Source organism: Schistocerca nitens, chromosome 3 (genome assembly GCF_023898315.1).
Source record: "Schistocerca nitens isolate TAMUIC-IGC-003100 chromosome 3, iqSchNite1.1, whole genome shotgun sequence".
Classification (NCBI taxonomy): domain Eukaryota; kingdom Metazoa; phylum Arthropoda; class Insecta; order Orthoptera; family Acrididae; genus Schistocerca; species Schistocerca nitens.
In genome coordinates this window covers 780,713,003-780,737,362 of record NC_064616.1, presented here as the reverse complement: position 1 = coordinate 780,737,362, position 24,360 = coordinate 780,713,003, and positions in this window count along the sequence as shown.

Sequence of the window (24,360 nt, the reverse complement as noted above, 5' to 3'; positions counted from 1 at the left end):
TAGTGCACGGTACATCCAAACCGTCATCGAACCCATCGTTCTACCATTCCTAGACCGGCAAGGGAACTTGCTGTTCCAACAGGACAATGCACGTCCGCATGTATCCCGTGCCACCCAACGTGCTCTAGAAGGTGTAAGTCAACTACCCTGGCCAGCAAGATCTCCGGATCTGTCCCCCATTGAGCATGTTTGGGACTGGATGAAGCGTCGTCTCACGCGGTCTGCACGTCCAGCACGAACGCTGGTCCAACTGAGGCGCCAGGTGGAAATGGCATGGCAAGCCGTTCCACAGGACTACATCCAGCATCTCTACGATCGTCTCCATGGGAGAATAGCAGCCTGCATTGCTGCGAAAGGTGGATATACACTGTACTAGTCCCGACATTGTGCATGCTCTGTTGCCTGTGTCTATGTGCCTGTGGTTCTGTCAGTGTGATCATGTGATGTATCTGACCCCAAGAATGTAAAATTTACACAAACGTCAGTTTTACAATTTGAAAGTACGCGACTAAGCTGATTGTAATGGTACTTGAATTACGTAACCATTACGGCACCTCACCTCAACCTCTCGATACCAGCAATATTCTACTGTGTTTCTGTAAAATAGTTAACATATTTCTGTGACAACATTCAGATTTGATTTCATTAATGTAGAGGTACTTCGATACATCGATATGTATATATGGCAATGATATTATTCTTATGTGTATTCTTTCTTTTGTCACTATGATCTTTGACGTACTTGTAACTCTGATTTTTGGGCGCGTAAGCAGTTATTAGAGAGTCAAGCTTTGGTCGTAATGTTAAAAGACGCAAATTGTAGTCAGTTTATGAAATGTGAACTTTAACAGTGAGGAAGATATTTTCAAGTATGTTTTATATTGTGAAGTGATGTTTTGGAACGAGTTACGTGATATTGCAACAAAAGTAATAAAACAGAAATGTAACTTGAATTCGGAGTGCTGATTGCTTTTTTACATCACCATTGTCCTAACCTGCAAAAGTTTAATCTTCAAGAATGGTTTATGAAACACATCTATAAAGCTTTTGAATATCGCAGAATAACACCTAGGCCTCTTTGCATCCGAGGTTGGAATCATCACTACCTAGATTTTCGACGATTGGGCCATGAGTTCAGAACGAGACCAGCGAGGGAAACACGAAAAGATGAGTGCCTAGTTTATCCATTATTTCAAGAAATGACTTTATTAACTGTGCTCTAATGACACCTGCCACATAATATTACTTTGTTGTTCCCCAAAAATGCGCCGGCCGAAGTGGCCGCGCGGTTCTGGCGCTGCAGTCTGGAACCGCGAGACCGCTACGGTCGCAGGTTCGAATCCTGCCTCGGGCATGGATGTGTGTGATGTCCTTAGGTTAGTTAGGTTTAACTAGTTCTAAGTTCTAGGGGACTAATGACCTCAGCAGTTGAGTCCCATAGTGCTCAGAGCCATTTGAACCATTTTTGAACCCAAAAATGCAATATTTAGCAGCGTGAGCAACACTACAATCATAATTTTTGACCTTTGTTGTGGTAGGGTTGTTAGATGATGGAGTAAGAAGGCCAGTCAATGAAGACCAAAAAGATAGAACGTGGGAAATAATTCATGCTATCGTAAATTTTTATTCAATGGGTGGAAGGTGTGCCATGAACAATGTACTAGAAATTCCGAACAGTGGGGGCTGGGTGTGTAAGCGGGAGTGTATTTGAAGGTCACTTTTGTAAGTTTTTCTTGAATAAATCGAAAACTACGGCCTGTAGGGAAAACATGTACCAGGACAATATTTAACTACATTAGATTTCATACAAAAACGTCTTGTTCACTGCCGGTTCCATAATAGACCACTAGGGACAGCTGGATCATCCTGTACATAGACGGTGGTGCTAATGCACTACTTATACCTACTCTTAGGCACACTACACAACTAATCCTGCATCTCGCATCTTGGCGATACATGGTGACAATCAGCTTCCTGATGGTATACCATTACATTGCTGTAGCTCACTATAGATGAACACAAAATTCTTTTCTTGGTGGTATACAGGACTTTCACCAAAAATTTCACTTCCAACTTATCATTATTACCCTGTTATTATTTTTATATTAATTTAACTAAGTATCTTGACAGATTTCATACATTACATATACAACGCTCATACTAAGCTATCCAGTCACGGCTCAAGACTCAGCTAGAAGTTTTAGGTAGCTAGCACATCCTTTCAATTTCCCATATTACCTAATACCATGGGATCACACGGTGTGTGATGCCCAATGTTGATAGAGGACATCTTTGGAAATTTCCCTACGCCTCACATTGCGTGAACATCTTGACAACTGCTGCCTGAATTAATAGCTGCTATTATATCGGTGAAATTATGCGTTTTATCAAAAAAATATAAAATATCTGTTAGATTTATTATACAAGGGGAGGCCAATGGCAGAGAAACTAACTAACACTTTTCTCGTAAAATGGAACTGCTGATGCTCTAAGAGCATGAAAATCGCTTAGCACATACGAATATGTTCAAGAACCGTGAGCTCTTACCCACAGTCAGACTACTGGAGAAAATGAAGTTTCACGTCCAAACACGCAACGACGTCGAAATTTTAAGGAATTTGTGAGCTTAATTTACGGTGCAGATTAAAACACACTTGTTACCGAGCTGACAAAGGAGCTCCAGACAGCAGCTCACCGCCTTCTGATAAATGAGTATTTTAGCGTAGATTTGGAGCTGTCTCGGTGGAAGAAAGGACCTGACGGCTGGGAAATAATTGCAGGACCTGGAACCTGTTGAAAAATTGACTGAGGGCAGCCTTTAAATAGAACGTAAAGAATGCCGCGACAGAGAGCAGGGAGAAAGTAAGCGGTAAGTGGTTTTTGAAAAAGATGTGTGGCGGTGAGAAGGAGGGTGTAAGGGAGAGTGGCGGGAGGAAGTTGTCCGGGCGCCTTGGGCGTCCGTTATTGAATTCTTGCGGTCGCCTGACGAGGATAAACGAGCCGCCCGCAATTAACGTGACGGCTATCGACAGCCGACGGCTCCCCACTTCTCAACTTGGCCGGCTGCAAATTGCAATCTCTGCAATTCCTTGTCTGCACTCCCGAGAAAAGCGTTCTCATTCTCCGTGTATCTTCGTTAAGACTTTCAGTACAATACATTCTCCTAGTATTCGACGTACAATATGCTACTTCGTTACCAGGAGTATGCAGTGAACTGATATTCTTCCAAAAATAAGAAATACCTATTCTGATGAATGTTATTGTCACTTTATACATTTTTTAAATTACTCACTAATATTTAAAGCAGCATATGACCTCACAACTTCTCCGAATTTTGTCATTTCAAAGCCTTAATTTGAAAAAAAAAAACACAGCCAGTCACACACGCGTAAAGGCACTCAAATATCACATTCATTCACGAACACAGAGAATCATTTAAATAACACATCTCATGATTATGACCAAGACTTGGAACCACCCAAAGGCAGTGCACTGCGTCTCTTCAGTCAGACACAGGAAAATAAGTAAGCTAAACCGCTTCATTACAATACAACATAGAAACAACTCAAGTTAACTGATTATGATAAGAAGCGCTGATATTATAAAATTCCGAAGTTTGTACGAACTAGTTATACCAATAGAATAGTATCAGCACTGTATTTTTCCGAGGATCACCTTATAATGATTAAGGATCTGTGAGCACGATTAAAGGAAAACTTAACTTAAACAAAGTGACTTTTCCTAGATAGTACCTTTGTACGTGGTACAAACAAGGTCACGACGTAACCAGACACCGGTCACGTGGTCGTCGGGCACTTGTGCGAGTAAATCTTCGCGGGAAACACCTCCCAGCCACCTGTTTCCTCAGCCAACTGCAGCACATTAAAATGACTGGAAAATTCTCGTCTACCCCTATCTCTCTAGACCAAAGGGAGCCCATTAAAATGGCGGGCAACACCTCCTTATCCTCTCTGTAACTAGGGGCAATGCGTGGGTGTATCACTTGATTTATGTGCACCATATGGAGAGGATCAGGTTTATTATAAACAAATTATTACTAAAAAAATTTTTTTCTCTATAGATCAATTGTACCCTGTAGCAGGTGAGAACATAAAAACGAAGATATAACAAATTAATTGATGTAATTTTTTGTTGTTTATCATCAGTATTTTCAGTCTTTTTTGTGGTTTTATTTAAAAATGTTGACTCTTGCCTATTCGTCTAATATGGAGAGTCTAGGAATCTAGATCGCTAGACAGCATTCAAAATAATTGTATTAATGAGTTTTATTACGAAAAGTAAATGACAATACTTAACTTTGATAATTACATAGATGTGTCCCAAGCAAAGGGTGACAGGCAAAGTGATCGAGTTTCTTCAGTATATCAATTGCAAGTTTGAGCTACATATAATGTACGAGCAAAGTAATAAGCTTTGACGCTTCTGTTCAGGTCACTGGCCCTGAAGCTTCTCGTAGAACTGGGCGTGACCAGTCGGTTGCGGCGCTTACGTCCTCTTCGCATAGAGGCCGCTGCTGTTGCGTTGTCATCCTGGAGAGGGTCGGTCAGCATGCAATTGGCTAACTGGCTGACGTCTTCTTCACAGCCCTCTCTGCTCTCGTTCCCGACTGGCGTGCCGGTGCTTTACTTTACGCCGTAACATTCCTCTGCCCCCAAAGCGAGGGACCGTCGTCCTATAGGGAGCACGATAACGGCGGGGGAGGCAGGAGCGTGGATGCTGCGGTGGACTAGAAGCTGTGGCTGCTGGGGACGGCAGACCTCCAGTCGTACCCCGCCATCCGGCCTTCGCTCTGGCGGAAATGTCCCCCGGAAAACGACCAGAAGGGTACGCGTCCACCTTCTGAGGCCCATAACAAGTTGTAGAAGGCGTCGGTTGCTGCGGCGTGAGCGCGTCCAGCTCCCTCGTTGGGACGAGATGAGGCAGAGGAGGCGAAGGCTCCGTCTCCATGGGGTCGTCTCACGGTGTCGTGATGACAACCTCTGGCGGCTGCTGTGACCGCCCTGCAGTCGGGGTCGGTAAATCTGAGGAAGAGATACAGAAGGATCACCGTGCACGTGTCAGTGGCGAATTTGATTGCGATGTCGGCGCTACAATACGTCGGAGCCTGAAATGTGATACACTACTGGCCATTAAAATTGCTACACCACGAAGATGACGTGCTACAGACGCAAAATTTAACCGACAGGAGGAAGATGCTGTGATATGCAAATGATTAGCTTTTCAGAGCATTCACACAAGGTTGGCGCCGGTGGCGACACCTACAACGTGCTGACATTAGGAAAGTTTCCAACCGATTTCTCATACACAAACAGCAGTTGACCGGCGTTGCCCGGTGAAACGTTGTTGTGATGCCTCGTGTAAGGAGGAGGAATACGTACCATCACGTTTCCGACTGTGATAAAGGTCGGATTGTAGCCTATCGCGATTGCGGTTTATCGTATCGCGACACTGCTGTTCGCGTTGGTCGAGATCCAATGACTGTTAGCAGAATATGGAATCGGTGGGTTCAGGAGGGTAACATGGAACGCCGTGCTGGATCCCAACGGTCTCGTATCACAAGCAGTCGAGATGACAGGCATCTTATCCGCATCGCTGTAACGGATCGTGCAGCCACGTCTCGATCCCTGAGTAAACAGATGGGGACGTTTGCAAGACCACAATCATCTTCACGAATAGTTTCTACGACGTTTGCAGCAGCATGGACTATCAGCTCTGAGACCACGGCTGCGGTTACCCTTGACGCTGCATCACAGACACGAGAGCCTGCGATGGTGTACTCAACGACGAACCTGGGTGCACGAATGGTAAAACGTCATTTTTTCGGATGAATCCAGGTTCTGTTAACAGCATCATTATGGTCGCATCCGTGTTTGGCGACATCGCGGTGAACGTGCATTGAAAGCGTGTATTTGTCATCGCCAAACTGGCGTATCACCCGGCGTGATGGTATGGGGTGCCATTGGTTACACGTATCGGTCACCTCTTGTTCGCATTGACGGCACTTTGAACAGTGGACGTTACATTTCAGATGTGTTACGACCCGTGGTTCTACCCTTTATTCTGGTCAATGGTGGCCGAGCAACTGCCTCGTCGCAACACGCCAGTCACTACTCGTGATGAACTGTGGTATCGTGTTGAAGCTGCATGGGCAGCTGTACCTTTACACGCCATCCAAGCTCTGTTTGACTCAATGCCCAGGCGTATCAAAGCCATTATTACGGTCAGAGGTGGTTGTTCTGGGTACTGATTTCTCAGGATCTATGCACCCAAATTGCGTGAAAATGTAATCACATGTCAGTTCTAGTACCATATATTTGTCCAATGAATACCCGTTTATCATCTGCATTTCTTCTTGGTGTAGCAATTTTAATGGCCAGTAGTGTAGTTCGTTTTCCCTAAAACTGGCTGCAGTTCTGTGATATTGCGAGGAACTGGCAAGTATCGTATGGCTAACGAATGTGACTGAAGAGGATGTACACCTTGAGTGTTTATTACATGACCAAGGTACTGCAACTCAGGTTTAAAAAAAATGGTTCAAATGGCTCTGAGCACTATGGGACTTAACAGCTGTGGTCATCAGTCCCCTAGAACTTAGAACTACTCAAACCTAACCAACCTAAGGACATCACACACATCCATGCCGGAGGCAGGATTCGAACCTGCGATCGTAGCAGTCGCGCGGTTCCGGACTGGGCGCCTAGAACCGCTAGACCACCGCGGCCGGCTCAGGTTTAAAAAAATCACACTTTTCCGGTCTACACTTTATTCCTGCATCAGATAACACACGAAACAAAGCACGCAGATTTGCAGTATCGTCCAAATAGTTTGAACAGTTTGGTACCTGCGCAGTCAGCTGTTCCATATATCGTTGAAAAATGGCAGGTGCAGAAGCACTGCCAAAAGGCAAACGCAAAATATTTGAAAAAGCCCAAATGACTGTTCACAACACACGTGTTTTGAAATTCTTCATCTAGTGGTATTGGAAGACATGCATCGCGCAAATCAATTTTTGAAAAATAACAACCAGCACCTAATCTGTCCACATCTGGGTGTGTCAATGGATAAGTATCAATCACAGTTTGTGGGCTGAGTATAGACTTAAAGTCAACACAGGGGCCAATACGACCTGAAGGTTTGGGGAGCAAAACAAGTGGACTTGCCCATCGACTAGCTTGTATGGGCGCAATAGCTCCGCTATCTTGCAATTCTTTAAGTTCAGCAGCGGCTTTGTCCCGTAATGCAATGGGAACAGTTCTGGCACAGCAACATTTCGGCTGCTTTCAAAGTAATATGTGCAACAAAATTTTTAGTCTTGCCCTAAGCTTCAGAAAAGAGTTCTGGGAATTCTTTCAGCAAGTTAGCTACACTTTCTTTAGCACTGAAAGCAGTCACTGACAACACATTGTCCTGAGTTTGAAAGCCAAGCCAAACAAATGTAACGAATCAAGGCCAAATATGATCTCCCAATCACGTGATTGTAGCACAGTGAAAGTTATAGTTCACATATGCGAGTGATACATGGCAGGCAGCCGCGCGGGATTAGCCGAGCGGTCTTTGGCGCTGCAGTCATGGACTGGACGGCTGGTCCCGGTGGAGGTTCGAGTCCTCCCTCGGGCTTGGGAGTGTGTGTTTGTCCTTAGGATAAATTAGGTTAAGTAGTGTGTCAGCTTAGGGACTGATGACCTTAGCAGTTAAGTCGCATAAGATTTCACACACATTTGAACATGGCAGGCAAAGTACATTTTCTGGGAACGGGAATGTCTTGTCCATTATAAGCCATCAGGTGTGTGCTAGTTTTAGACAGGCGTAAGGGGGCCTAATAGTTCATATGTGCTACGATTCAGCAATGTAACAGAGACACCAGTGTCCAACTGAAATTTCACTAATATCCAAATGAACAAAACGTTTGTTGGAGTGCCATAACACTGAAGAAACAGTTCGTTTGGTAGTTTTTCTAATGTCTGCAGCAATCCTTGAATACACTGCATTAATTACATGGGCCTTCAGACTAGATTTTTGTGAGTGGGCAGAATTCATACGTTTGTCCCCTTACAAACATACGGATTGTACGTGACCTTTCTTTCCACAAGCGTGTGCCACCTAGAGGTATTGATTAGCCACTGCCTTTATTTGGATAACCACTGGTCTCAGAAGCAGAACCTTTGGACTTGAACAGAGTCCAACCGTGTGCGGGCGCTTTCCTGCACAACCAAGAGCAAGCAATTTAGCGGTCACACATCGATTCAGCAGCCTTCTTGCCGAAAGGGAACATTCATTCCCTGTTAGATCAAACAATAATGTGTCTGGAATCAACTTTCACACAAAAATCCAAGTTTTCACCTTTCATCTACGTTCCAGATTCCATACAAAGGAAAGCTGTTACAGCATTGCCCTTACTTCAAATACGTAACTGTGTAACGTCTCAAATATAGACAAACGTGACCGATGCCCTGCAACCAGGCTGCAGTTACAGATCACGATACCCTGCCACCTCAGCAGCAACAGCAGATGGTGACCGAGCGAGGTGGCGCAGTGGTAAGACACTGGACTCGCATTCGGGAGGACGACGGTTCAATCCCGCGTCCGGCCATCCTGATTTAGGTTTTCCGTGATTTCCCTGAATCACTCCAGGCAAATGCTGGGATGGTTCCTCTGAAAGGGCACGGCCGACTTCCTTCCCTAATCCGATGAGACCGATGACCACGCTGTCTGGTCTCCTTCGCCAAAACCAACCAACCAGCAACAGCAGACACGGCTTCCGCAACCGGCGCTTCCGCGTGGGAGATGTCGGGCGGAGTCCCGTCGCACGAGCGATCGACCTACCTATTACGCCACACCAGGCCATCGACCACGCTCCAGACGTTTCGACGCGGCCTCGACACAGGTGGCCTTTGGTAACTGTCAGCACGTGGAAACGGTATTTAAACTAGCAGGCACAGCCCCTCAGCAAGCCGTCCGATGACGCAGAGACTGTGTCAATCATCGCCGACCTATGATACTGCATCCGCCGGGTCGCGAACCAACGACCCCTGCCTGAGTATCCAGCCCGAGCACAGGGACGTCGCCTCGCTGCTGCACCGTCAACACAGAACCGTTAGCCGCTGTCGCCCAGGATGCTGTGGTAGCCGGGACGCCGCTATCATCCACGGGAAACGCCTGCGTCAGCATGCCCGTACCAGTGAGCTGGATCACCTCCCCTCGTCTGCATTCTGTCTGTTTCAGATGTGGTGAACTATGTCTGTTCTTGTTTATCAATAAAGTGTACTATCAACTAATTGGCTGCCTTCTTCGCCCGCTACTTCGCCAACCTCTGGCAGAGAATCACTGTGCCGGCCGGGGTGGCCAAGCGGTTCTAGGCGCTACAGTCTGGAACCACGCGACCACTGCGGACGCAGGTTCGAATCCTGCCTCGGGCATGGATGTGTGTGATATCCTTAGGTTATTTAGGCTTAAGTAGTTCTAAGTTCTAGGGGACTGATAACCTCAGAAGTTAAGTCCCATAGCGCTCAGAGCCATTTGAACCATTTTGAAGAGAATCACTGGCCGACTCCTGCCTTGCAGTAAATCTCTGTTACGAATGTTATCTTCGGTTGGGCTTCTACGAGGGTTATTCGATCGGTCGCGATATCGAAACCACAGTGAAAATCATATGAAGCTTTGCACAGATGTGTTGGTTAGTGGCTCTACCATGCCCATCGACTGCATTACATCGCTCTATTCAGTTACTAGTGCACAATGAGCATGTAAAGATGCCTAGAACAATAGTGTCTCCCGCCAAGTATGGGTGCCTGCTGAGAGACTGTCATGCATTTCCTTCTTCATGTTAATATTCCCGTCCGCACACTGCAGGGGCAATGAAGACGCTCCTGTAGCGTTTCAGATGGGAAATGTTCGATCACCCACCATACAGCCCGGGCTCGGTTCCTTCTTATCTCATGCTGACTGCTTTCATGAACTGCTCTCTGTAAAGACAACATTTGGCATTTGGCACAGACAACGATCTGCAGAATAGCGTAGAGAATTGGCTAGGATACTGGAAAGTTGGTACAGAGCTACGACAAATGTCTAAATAGGAGCGGTAAATGTGTAGAGAAGTATCCAGAATGAGATTTTCACTCTGCAGCGGAGTGTGCGCTGATATGAAACTTCCTGGCAGATTGAAACTGTGTGACCGACCGAGACTCGAACTCGGGACCTTTGCCTTTCGCGGGCAAGTCCTCTACCATCTGAGCTACCGAAGCACGACTCACGCCCGGTACTCACAGCTTTACTTCTGCCAGTATCTCGTCTCCTACCTTCCAAACTTTACACCGAGCGAGGTGGCGCAGTGGTTAGCACACTGGACTCGCATTCGGGAGGACGACTGGTCAATTCCGTCTCCAGCCATCTTGATTTAGGTTTTCCGTGATTTCCCTAAATCGTTTCAGGCAAATGCCGGGATGGTTCCTTTGAAAGGGCACGGCCGATTTCCTTCCCAATCCTTCCCTAACCGCCCGCATCTCGTGGTCGTGCGGTAGCGTTCTCGCTTCCCACGCCCGGGTTCCCGGGTTCGATTCCCGGCGGGGTCAGGGATTTTCTCTGCCTCGTGATGGCTGGGTGTTGTGTGCTGTCCTTAGGTTAGTTAGGTTTAAGTAGTTCTAAGTTCTAGGGGACTTATGACCACAGCAGTTGAGTCCCATAGTGCTCAGAGCCATTTGAACCATTTGAACCTTCCCTAACCCGAGCTTGTGCTCCGTCTCTAATGACCTCGTTGTCGACGGGACGTTAAACACTAACCACCACTACCACCAAACTGTGAACCATGCAGAACTAGCACTCCTGAAAGAAAGGATAATGCGGGCGTGAGTCGTGCTTCGGTAGCTCAGATGGTAGGGCACTTGCCCGCGAAAGGCAAAGGTCCCGAGTTCGAGTCTCGGTCGGGCACACAGTTTTAATCTGCCAGGAAGTTTCGTATCAGCGCACACTCCGCTGCAGAGTGAAAATCTCATTCTGGAAACATCCCCCAGGCTGTGGCTAAGCCATGTCTCCGCAATATCCTTCCTTTCAGGAGTGCTAGTTCTGCATGGCTCGCAGGAGAGCTTCTGTAAAGTTTGGAAGGTAGGAGACGAGATACTGGCAGAAGTAAAGCTGTGAGTACCGGGCGTGAGTCGTGCTTCGGTAACTCAGATGGTAGAGCACTTGCCCGCGAAAGGCAAAGGTCCCGAGTTCGAGTCTCGGTTGGGCACACAGTTTTAATCTGCCAGGAAGTTTCGTATCAGCGCACACTCCGCTGCAGAGTGAAAATCTCATTCTGGAAACATCCCCGAGGCTGTGGCTAAGCCATGTCTCCGCAATATCCTTTCTTTCAGGAGTGCTAGTTCTGCATGGTTCGCAGGAGAGCTTCTGTAAAGTTTGGAAGGTAGGAGACGAGATACTGGCAGAAGTAAAGCTGTGAGTACCGGGCGTGAGTCGTGCTTCGGTAACTCAGATGGTAGAGCACTTGCCCGCGAAAGGCAAAGGTCCCGAGTTCGAGTCTCGGTTGGGCACACAGTTTTAATCTGCCAGGAAGTTTCGTATCAGCGCACACTCCGCTGCAGAGTGAAAATCTCATTCTGGAAACATCCCCGAGGCTGTGGCTAAGCCATGTCTCCGCAATATCCTTTCTTTCAGGAGTGCTAGTTCTGCATGGCTCGCAGGAGAGCTTCTGTAAAGTTTGGAAGGTAGGAGACGAGATACTGGCAGAAGTAAAGCTGTGAGTACCGGGCGTGAGTCGTGCTTCGGTAACTCAGATGGTAGAGCACTTGCCCGCGAAAGGCAAAGGTCCCGAGTTCGAGTCTCGGTTGGGCACACAGTTTTAATCTGCCAGGAAGTTTCGTATCAGCGCACACTCCGCTGCAGAGTGAAAATCTCATTCTGGAAACATCCCCGAGGCTGTGGCTAAGCCATGTCTCCGCAATATCCTTTCTTTCAGGAGTGCTAGTTCTGCATGGTTCGCAGGAGAGCTTCTGTAAAGTTTGGAAGGTAGGAGACGAGATACTGGCAGAAGTAAAGCTGTGAGTACCGGGCGTGAGTCGTGCTTCGGTGGCTCAGATGGTAGAGCACTTGCCCGCGAAAGGCAAAGGTCCCGAGTTCGTGTCTCGGTCGGGCACACGGTTTTAATCTGCCAGGAAGTTTCATGTAGAGAAGTAGCTGTAAGTTGTAGCTAACTATTGCAAATAAAAAATATTTGATTTTCACTGTGGTTTCCATTTCACGACCGATCATACCTTACTTCCCTAATAACTCTCGTGTATAAGCAGCACTACACAACACCAAAATGAATATCACTGGTAAAAACAATGTTGTTGTTGAGGTGTTCAGTCCAAAGACGTGCTTTATGCAGCTCCTCACTCTAGTCTATCGTGTGCAAGCCTCTTTATCTCTGTGTAACTACTGCAACCTACCTCCACTTACTGTATTCGAGCCTTGGTCTATTTCTAAAATTTTTCCCTCCAACACTCCCCACCATTACAAACCGACGATTCCTTGATGCGCCAGGATGTGTCCCATCAGCCGATCCCGTCTTTATGTCAAGTTTTGCCATAAACTTCTTCCCCCCTCCCCAACTCCCATTTAGATACAGTATCTCTTCATTAGTAGTTCAGTATACCCATCCAATGTTCAACATTCTTCTGTGGTACTACATATCAAAATTATTTATTCTCTTCTTGTCTGAACTGTTTATCGTCCACGTTTCACTTCCGTACAGGGATACATTCCTGACAAAAGCCTTCAGAAAAGATATCCTAACACTTAACAAATTCCTCTTTTTCAGAATTTTTTTCTTGCAGTTTCCAGTCTGTATTTTATATCTCTCTATTTCTGCCATAATCAGTACGTCTACAGTTTTTAGTATCTCATTTCCCAGTCTGATTCCCTCAGCATCCCGTTGTTCGATTTTTTTCGTTCCATTACCCTTGTATTACTTTTTTATGTTCATCTTATAACCTTTGCTCAAGACATTATTCATTCTGTTCAACTGCTCTTCCAAGTCCTTTGCGTCTCCGACAGAATTACAGTGTCGTTGCCAAATGCAGAAGTAGTAGTAGTAGAAGTTTTTATTTCTGCTACCTGAACTTTAATCCCCTTTAGAAATTTCTCCTTGGCTTACTTTAGTACTTGCTCAAACTATAAATTGAAGAACGTCGGGGATAGACTGCAACCCTATCTGACTCCCTTCGCGACTACAGTTTCCTTTTCATGTCCTTTTGACTAGTACAACTTCAGTACGGTTTCTGTACAAGTCGTGAATAACCTTTCACTCCCTATATTTGGTTCTGTTACCTTCAGAATTTCAGAGAGTAACACTGCCAATAGCTTTCTCTAGATGTGCAAATGGAATAAACATAGCTTTACCTTCCTTCAGCCTACCTTGTAAAATAAGTCGTAGGGTTAGCATTATCTCACGTGTTACTACATTTCTCTGGAAACCAGACTGATCTTCCGCGAGGTGGCCTCCACCAGTTATTCCATTCTTCTCCAAGTAATTTGTGTCAATATTTCATACCCATGAGTTATTAAACTGATAATTTCGTAACAATCACACCTGTTAGTATCTTCCTTTTTTTGGAATTAGAATTATTTCATTCTTCTTGAAGAATGAATGTACACTAGAAGACAAAAAATGACGACGTACCATGAATAAGTAACGCAAATTTGTCTCAAACTGATATTCATACAGCTGTCGATGGAACACAGGAAACTGCAAACTCTGGTGGCCGGCAGATGAATGTATGACGCTGCAGCGCAGTTTCACTCAGCAGCAGGTGACGATAGTAAACAGGGGACATGTCGATACCAGGGCATAAAATCTTTCGAATTTCATTCCGTGTACTGAATTGGACAGTAACTATGCCTCACAGACAGACGCGTAAACAATATATGCAGATCTCAGCATCTGACAGAGGACGTGCAGTTGGGGTCAAATAAGCAGGTTGGAGTAATCGATTAATCGTTCGACATTTGAGTAGGGGCGTTGCCACTATTCAACGATGCTGGCAGGGAATGGGTGAACCATGGCCGAACACAGTGTGAAGAAGGCGGTGTTGTAGAATCGTATCATAGGTTTTACAGACGTAGAGGATTCTTAGGGGATTTTCCCCAGTTTTAAAATATTAATAACCTTGGTTTTCCTTCCAATGCTAAGGAGCTGACCTGTTGTTCAGCAATGGCTGAAGAGTTCAGTAAAGTGGTTATGGACATTCCAACCCACCCCTCAGCCGTGGGTTTCGATATAGAGGTCCCAGCCTCATGACAGGGCAAGGCAATGGTGTCACAATCCAAGATGGTGGAATGCAACATGGTGGTAAATTCAAAAATGTAAGGTGCCTCTGGCGGAAATTATAAAAATCTTACTAGCTACTAAAATGAAAACGCAAATCATTTCCACTATTTCACTGGGTATTAAAACAAAAGAGTCAACCAGTATTGCACCATATTCAAAAGTATCTGAACAAGCTGAATTATTTATCAAAAATATGTTAAAGGTGTAACTTATAGTATTCCCACCATCTGAGTTTTCCATCACGTTCAAAAGTATGCGAAAGATCTGAATTTGAGTAAACTGGTGGCTTATTAAGAAGTTAATGCCCAGACACGAGAGCCACTGTTATAACATATGTTTTTGGGTGGGGTCCGCCTTTAGCTAAACACAATTTTGTTTCTGTTACGTTTTTACAGTGTCAGATTTTCTTTACAGTTTGTCATCTGCAGCTATATTCAACTTGATGTAGGCAAAATATTTACGCAAAAATTATGATTTCTAAACTGTTATGGCTATGCCTGAAACTAATAAGGTTGTGTGTGTGTGTGAAAAGAGAGAGAGAGGGGGGGGGGGTTGGGGAAGAGAGATGGGGGGAAGGAGGGAGGGAGAGAGAGAGAGAGAGAGAGAGAGAGAGAGAGTAGGTTTGAGGATTTATCATTATTATTGTAATTCTGTATGTTTATTTATTTATTTTTAGTTTTATGTGTATGTATGTATGTATGTGTCTGTGCGTGTGCGTGGGGGGGGGGGGGGGGGGGGTTCTATAGGTTGGTGTTATCCACAAGGTGTACAACTTTACTTCCGCCGTTTTTCCCCCAACATTTGAGGCTTTAATGAAACAAATTGGTTACACATGTATCATTCAAAGTATTTTCCATCGCTGGCCACTACTTTCTCGCATCTTTCGGGCAGTGTACGCATCCTGCGTCGAAAAAATTGTTCATCTTTTAAAACGATCCACGAATCGATCCAATTTGTGAATTCTTCTTGAGATCGGAAATGTTGGTCAGCCTGGCCATGCGCCATTGATCCAAACAGGTGTTAATCAGAGGGAGCAATGTCTGGAGAATACGGCGTGTGGGGTAGGTCTTGCCATTTTAACGTTTCCAAGTACGTTTTAACCTCTTTTGCAACGTGGGGTCGAGCGTTGTCGTGCTGAAAAATCACTTTATCGTGCCTCTCGCCGTATTGCGGCCGTTTGTCTTTTAATGCTCTGCTCAAACGCATTAATTGCGATCGATAACGAGCACCTGTGATTGTTTCACTTGGTTTTAACACTTCATAGTACACGACACCTAGCTGGTCCCACCAAATGCAGAGCATGATCTTGGAGCCGTGAATATTCAGTTTGGCCGTCGACGTGGAAGCATGACCGGGATGTCCCCATGATTTTTTTGCGTTTAGGGTTATCGTAATGTACCCATTTTTCGTCTCCGGTCACAATGAGATGAAGAAATCCCTCACGTTTTTGCCTCTGAAACAACTGTTCACAAACACACAAACGCCGTTCAACGTCTCTTGGTTTCAGCTCACACGGGACCCAAGTTCCTTTTTTCTGAATCATGCCCATAGCCTTGAGACGTTTTGAAATGGCTTGCTGTGTCACTCCCACTAATAGTGCCAATTCTTCTTGAGTTTGACGCGAGTCTTCACTCAGCAATGGTTCAAATGGCTCTGAGCACTATGGGACTTAACATCTAAGGTCATCAGTCCCCTAGAACTTAGAACTACTTAAACCTAACTAACCTAAGGACATCACACACATCCATGCCCGAGGCAGGATTCGAACCTGCGACTGTAGCAGTTGCGCGGTTCCGGACTGAAGCGCCTGGAACCGCAATACCACCGCGGCCGGCTCACTCAGCAATGTCTCCATTTCTGTATCTTCGAAAACATTCTCTCTTCCACCACTATGCCGGTCGACGACGTTAAAATCACCTTTCTTGGAGCGTTGAAACCACTCACGACACGTTCTTTCAGTAATAGCGTCCTTACCATACATACTTGAGTGCATTCGATGAGACTCAGCCGCTGTTTTCTTCATACTGAAACAAAACAGTAACACCTCCCACAAATGACGAGAATTAGGCTCGTAAACTGACATTTTCAATCAAGAACAACTTTATGATGCAGCCACAAATCGACTAATGTTTGAATGAGGTTATGCTGACCGAGATCCAAGTTAACTGCCTGACGTCTGCGATCTGTTTCTTTCGACCGCTACTTACCGTTGTCGCCACCTATCGGCAAACGACGGAAGCAAAGTTGTACACCTTGTAATAATTCTTTGAGGGTAGAGAACAGAGTTCTATTGCAGAGAGCTGTGCTTTCATTTATTACTTGCTTTCCTTCAACAATGGCTTTTTGTATTTGATAATTTTCTTCAATTATTAGTTTTTGTGGGGAGCAGTTGCTGCATTTGAGAATTTTCAAATCATTGTCGATGTCTGTTGGGCTATGTTTATTGTCCATAAGGTCTTCAGCAAATGTGGAATAAAAGCTGTTATTTTTTAATGCTCTTCTGTGTTCTGTGTACCTGATATAAAAGTTCCTATATAAACTGACTCACAGTCCTGACACGTTAGTTGGTAAACACCAGATGTGTTATGTTTGTCTGTGCTTGTGTTGGTTGTCCTTAGTATCCTCTGTGTTGAGTTGTCTGTCCTGTAGGCTACTTTTAGGTCTTGGTTTTTGAGTATGTTGTCAATTCTGTGGGCTGCTTTGTTGTTGTAGGTGAGAGTGAACCACTTGTTTGTTGTTGTGGGTGTTTCTTGTTCATGTGTGCTCGTTTGTGTTTTCTGTGTGTTTGTAAGTTGGTGTGAAGGCTTTTGTTTTTGTGTGTTAGGTGTCTTTTTTAATTTTGTTTAAATTTTGTGGTTCAGTTTATCTATAGTGTTTGTATCATATCGCCGGCCGGAGTGGCCAAGCGGTTCTAGGCGCTTCAGTCTGGAACCGCCACACCGCTACGGTCGCAGGTTCGAATCCTGCCTCGGGCATGGATGTGTGTGATATCCTTAGGTTAGTTAGGTTTAAGTAGTTCTAAGTTCTAGGGGACTGATGACCTCAGATGTTAAGTTCCATAGTGCTCAGAGCCATTTTTTTGTATCATACCCATTCTCTACAGCTATTTGTCTGATTGTCTGTAATTCATTGTTATAGTGAGTGGAGTTTTGTTCAGTCTGTGTAGTATATATTGGAAACCGGCTACTTTGTGTACAATTGCATGATTAGAATGTTTGTGAATGGCTGTGCTGGTGGTGGTTACTTTTATGAATATGGAGAATTGTTGTTGGTTGTTGTGACTGTATATTGTGAAGTCAAGGAAATTTAACATTTTGTTTTTTTCTGTTTCTATGGTGAATTTTATTTTTGGGTGGACTTTGTTCATATCACTATGGAATTATTGGATGCGACTGGGTGTCTCATCTAGAAGGCATATGATGTCATATACAAAACGATACCGGTATTGTATTGTTTGGGTCATACTGTTGTCCGAAATGTTTTATTTTCAATGTGTTTAAGAAATGTTGGCAATAAACCCACTGACTGGTGACCCCATTGGAAGGAGGAGGAGGAGGAGATTAGTGTTTAACGTCCCGTCGACAACGAGGTCATTAGAGACGGAGCGCAAGCTCGGGTGAGGGAAGGATGGGGAAGGAAATCGGCCGTGCCCTTTCAAAGGAACCATCCCGGCATTTGCCTGAAGCGATTTAGGGAAATCACGGAAAACCTAAATCACGATGGCCGGAGACGGGATTGAACCGTCGTCCTCCCGAATGCGAGTCCAGTGTGCTAACCACTGCGCCACCTCGCTCGGTCCCATTGGAAGCCCATCTTCTTGTGAGTAGAACTGATTGTCAAATGAGAAATAGTTTTGATCTGTGATTTGTTCTAGAATGCTAGCTATTTCTTTTATGCGGAGTTTGGGAATTTCTGCTTGTTCTTCTAATTGTTGTTTGATGATGTTGATGGTTTCTGTGGTGGGGATATTGGTGTACATGGATGTGATGTCAAATGGTGTGAGTTTGGCTGTTTTTGATACATTGATGTCTTTGTTTTTTTGTATCAGCTCTTCGGTGTTATGTATGATTCCGTTATTTGTGTATTGACAACGGCGCGTATCGGAATGCCCTCGTTGTGGAGCTTTAGTAGGCTGTTCAGTGTGGGTGCTTGGGGATTCTTTTGTTTCAGCCATTTCGCTTTCTGTTTTGTGGATATGAGTGAGATATTTCTTAGAAGCGTTTGTGTGTTTTTCTGGTATCTTTGTGTTGTGTCGCTGGTTAGCTTTATTATGCTATTGTCTTCCGGAAATTTTAAGGTTTCACCTTTGTAATCATCCTGTTTTATTATTATTATGCTGCCCTTGTCTGATCTCGTAACGAATGCCTCCCCAAGCACCCCCAGTGAACAGCCTACTAATACACTGATTTGAAAATTCTCAAATGCAGCAACAGCCCCCCACAAAAAGTAATAATTGAAGCAAATCATCAAACACAAAAAGCCACAATTGAAGGAAAGCAAATAATAAATGAATACACAGCTCTCTGCAGTGGATCTCTGTTCTCTGCACTCATAGAATTATTAGATAACACCAACCTAAAGAACTCCCCCCCCCACCCGCCACACACCCACACACACTTACACATACATACATACACACACATAAAACTAAAAATAAATAAATAATCATATATAATTGTTATAATAATGATTATTCCTCAAACCTGTTCTCTTTTTTTTTCTCTCTCTCTCTCTCTCTCTTTCACACACACACACACACACACACACACACACACACACACACACACACACACACACAAAACCTTATTAGTTTCAGGCATAGCCATAACAGTTTAGAAATCGTAATTTTTGCGTAAATATTTTGCCTACATAAAGCTGTATATAGTTGCAGATGACAAACTGTAAAGGAAAACTGACACTATAGAAACGTAAAACAAACAAAATTGTGTTTTGCCAAAGGCGGACCCCACCCAAAAACATATGTTATTGTTAAAGCAAACACAGACAATTGAGCTTCAACCTCAAGATGAGTCACTGATATATTTGGCTGACTTGATATCGGCTTTAACTGAACTAAGACTAGTTTTTGACCAATAATTAAGACAATTTACATGTGGGAATGACATTGTTTACTTCGGTACAAAGATCAAACTATTCTTATTGACATCTATATATCAGTGTCGGTTAGTAGTCAGAAAGGCGGGACCTTCCGTTGCTGCTGCAGATACGGCGAATACATCGTCTGTTTTCGAATTATATTTATGAGCTTCAAACCGAAGCGGCTTACTTTCAGTAATCTGCGTGAATACTAGTTTAGTTTTTTTTTTTATTTCTTGAATGTTTGAGTGCTTACTAAGGATAATCCAGTGTTCTAATAACTGTGTAGTATACAGTTTTTCCCTCTTTGCTATGGATACAGACTGTGAGTGCTGTGTTCAGATGCGAGCTATGTTGATTACCCTACGCACACGGGTCCAGGCGGTTTTGGCATTCGTCACACAGCTTGAGGCTGTTTGCGTCACTGTGGGGGCCCAGACGTGGGGATCCGGGGAACGTGCAGCACGTCCCTCGTATCCCCTGATCGGTGCACTGCTGTGGCCATCCCCGGTACTGGCCAACCCTCACCTCTCACCCGTAGTCGAGTCGTACGTCGCTCCAAGGAGTGGCAGAAAGCGAAAGACTTTCTGGGGGGCTAATCAGAGGGCTTCTCCAGTTCGTCTGACGAACAGGATTCGGGCCCTATCTGTAGTTGACGAAGTCAACGATCCAAATGCAGTCGCTCACCTTGTTCCAGAGGAAGCCCCTCGGCTCGCAAGGTCTGGGTGTTCACACAGGATGAGATTACTGGTAGGTGGGAGCTCCAGCGTTAGGCACGTAATGGGCCCCCCTAGGGTTATGGCTGCCAAGGGCGGAAGGAATCCAATTTGCAGTCTGTGTGCAAGCTCGGACGACCCATTCCAGACATGGAAAGCCTGCTTCATGATACCATGAAGAGCACAGGGTGCCTCATGTCGGAAATGATTGTATGAGTCACTTCGTATCTGAAGAAATTCTCACTGGTTTCGGGCAGCTAGCTGAAGTGGTAAAGACTGCCATTCTAGCTTGTGATATGAAAAAAATGGCTCTGAGCACTATGGGACTTAACATCTATGGTCATCAGTCCCCTAGAACTTAGAACTACTTAAACCTAACTAACCTAAGGACAGCACACAACACCCAGCCGTCACGAGGCAGAGAAAATCCCTGACCCCGCCGGGAATCGAACCCGGGAACCCGGGCGTGGGAAGCGAGAACGCTACCGCACGACCACGAGATGCGGGCTTTGTGATATGAAAGCGGAGCTCACTATCTGTAGCATCGTCGATGGAACCGACAGTGGTCCTTTAGCACAGAGCCGAGTGGAGGCTCCGAATCAGAGGCTCAGGTGGTTCTGAGACCGTGTAGGCTGCATATTCATCGACTTGCGCCATAGGATGGTTGGTTCCCGGGTTCAACTTAATAGGCCAGGTATCCACTACACACATAATGCGGCTACATGGGTAGCGGTGGCTGTGTGGATGGAACTGGATGATTTTTTTAGATTAGAGGGTCTTGGGAAACTACAGAAAGAGCGTCAGTCTAAAAGGGTGCAGGACAAACACAGGAAATAAGACCTAGCAACAGTCAGTATTGTAGTTGTAAAGTGTTGTAGATGTGCTGAAAAAAAGCCAGAGCTCCAAGCTCTAATAGACAACATTTAAGCTCAAATCGTTGTGGATATGGAAAGTTGGCTAAAGCCGGAAATAAGCTCATCTGAAATTTTTACAAATTTTTTACAAATTTTTCCTGGCATAAGAACGTTCTGCAAATATTTGGGAGTACTGAAAGCCAACTGATGGGAGTTTATCGAATGATTTCACTGATTGTCCTTATGGCCTCGATTAGCTGCATATCAATTTGGGTGAATGTTAGCAGTTTCCATCACTTCGAAGTAGAGGTGTTTCCACTCCATGAGGTTCTCGTAAGCATTTGACGAGGTTATCTATTATCTGAAATTTCCAAGCGAAATTACTCAACTTAATGTGAAAACCTAATCTTTTAACTACACTGTCTCCAAGAAATTTTTATGTTTTTGGGTCTCATTGTATGTCATTGCCACGACCAGCTCAAAACCTTATCTTGTACAATGATGTGGTAGTCGATTCGATAAGTAGGCACATGGCCACAAATATGGACAGGGAAAAGTGTGACATAGCTGTAAAAGATCATGGACTATCAAATCATTTCTGCCAAACAGCAACAGTAAAATCAGATATGTAAAAATTCCCTATCTGTAAACTTACAAAAGACATCTGTCAGAAATCAAAATACAAGATTTTTCAACAGAACTAGCAAAGCAAAGCTGAAATGAAGTGTATAGAGGAACAAATGTAAATGTGATATTTTATAAATTCTCAACATCATTTAAATTGAACTTTGGAAAGACATTTCCAACAGTAAGCATAATGGTATCAATGTCTCATAAAAACAAATGGATAACTGCAGATAATCCTCTCAAACCTTTAAGTACGTCAGTTCCATGAAAAAGAGTCATAATGAGCCAGAGTTCTTGAATAGGTACAAAAACAATTATAGTAAGGTGCTCATTGCTAAGAAAAAGTCATTTACTGACAAAAAATATACAATCCAGAGAATAAAAGCGAAGTAGTGTGGTATGTCATAAAAAGGGAAACAGGGAGGTACAAATAAAGGCATAACAACGCACTGATAAGGGCGGAGGTAATTAAGGAATAAATGATCCACACTATCTACCAAACAATGTGAATGAGCATTTTTCAAGTATTGCTGAGAAATTAAAGTGAAAATTCCCCGTAAATATTTATGCTCAAAATACAATGATGCTGCTACCAACCACAGATCATGAAGTCAGTGACGCTGCACAAAAACTAAAACATAAAAAATCTGTAGGCTTAGATAAAACACCAATGTGTGTACTCAGGGCCGGTCTTAGCTGGCCCTTGTGCAAAACTTCCACACGGGGCTCTCCCACATACGCCCCCTTCCCGCCACTCCTCCAACACAGGTTATACACCTTCGTCACGTTCAAAAGAATTCTAAGTTTCGTCATTGACATACTACTAATATATCAAAATAATGTCACTCTAACAGACCTACTGTTGTGATAAGAAAATAAGTAATCAGAGAAGGAATCTTAATAGGTATGGTAATAACTAAAACGGTAATAATAAAAACTAACTTAGGTATGGGAATCCTTCCAATTTAATGAAATTCGAAATCGAATAAGGTTCACAAGTATTGTTCAGGGTACACACTTAAGTGTTTTCATCACTTGACTGTGACCTATATTTACAAGAAATCTGCGCTTTAACAAAACCTCCTTCACGGAAATTCTCAATAAACTTCATTAGATGGTTGGTTGGTTTTGGGGAAGGAGACCAGACAGCGAGGTCATCGGTCTCATCGGATTAGGGAAGGACGGGGAAGGAAGTCGGCCGTGCCCTTTGAAAGGAACCATCTCGGCATTTGCCTGGAGTGATTTAGGGAAATCACGGAAAACCTAAATCAGGGCGGCCGGACGCGGGATTGAACCGTCGTCCTCCCGAATGCGAGTCCAGTGTCTAACCACTGCGCCACCTCGCTCGGTAAACTTCATTAGACTTTCGACGCATTTAGTTGCTACTTTCACGTCATGTTTCCTGCTTGAAGTGCCTTACTTGGTAAAGAGGTCATAGCATATGACAACGCCTACAATAAACTCGAAGATTTCTAATTCGTTCACAGTAAGCGTGTGTGCTTCGCTATTTGTTTTCGATTGAACAGTGCTGTTTCTCACATCAAGTAGAGCATTTCTGACTCCTCTTGTCTGGTACCTTCTAGCTTTGACACTCTCCGCCCTATTTTCCCATCAAGTATCTGATAGCTTCTTCACTGTTGAAGTTGGTACCCTGTTCAATCAAATTTCCCATCTCTGAGTGTCGTACCGAAAACAATGTATATTCTTTGAATTGGGTGGTTTTGCTGTAGATTTTGCCGCATCTGGTAACACAAGATTAAGACTGCGGCTTGCACATGACCTATAAAATAATCTTGGATTGCGCTTTAGGATTCTGGCTTGAACACCACTTCGATAACTTTTCATATTTGCACCATTATCGTAATTTTGGCCTCTACTATGTCAAGTCCTAGTTGATCTAGTTCCGACAAAAGGGTTTCAGTCAAACTTTCTCCTGTTGTTGAAGTGGAGTTCAAAAAGTCGAGGAAGTGTTCTTCTAGAGTTACTACGTCTTCTGATAAATTTACAAACCTAAGAATCAATGTCATTTGTTCATTGTGGCTTGTACCAGGAGTACAATCAAGTATGACACAAAATATTTACTTTCTATTACAAAATTAACAATGCTGATTTTCACTTTGTTGGCAAGCAGATTTATGAGTTCATTTTTAATGTTTTTCCCCAAATAACGGTCACGATTTTCTAGAGTTTTTCCCGCCTTAAATGTTCCTGCAAAATAGGGTCAAATTCTGCTATCATTTGGATCAAACCAAGAAAATTACCATGTTTTTCTTGATGAGCTTGTCGCTGGCTCCCCTTAAGGCTATATTATGTTGAGCTAGGTACCTGATGGTGAGTATAGTTCCTTTTAGAATCTGACGTCAATGATTTTTCTCTTTTTCCAGTAGCTCCAGGTCAATTTAATCAATACCACTTTTTTGTTTCAAACTTATCTCAAATTCTACCCTTTTTTGTACAGTTTATGTGATTAAATGGTTGTTCATGCTCTTGAAGCCGAATTCCTAAATGAACCCAATCACAGAGTCCCTCACTTGACAGCTTGTTTCAAGAGGATCTAAAAACAACAAAAAAACTTGGTTGGTAGATTTCGAATACACAAACCATTCACGATCCCTTTTTCCTCTATTTCGTAAAGTTCTTAAGCAAAAATGAAAATTTTCTTCTGTTCTCATTTAAGGGATACTCAGAATTAACAATTTTAGCGGAGCCTTTCTGTAAAGATTCATTCATCATGGACGATGTT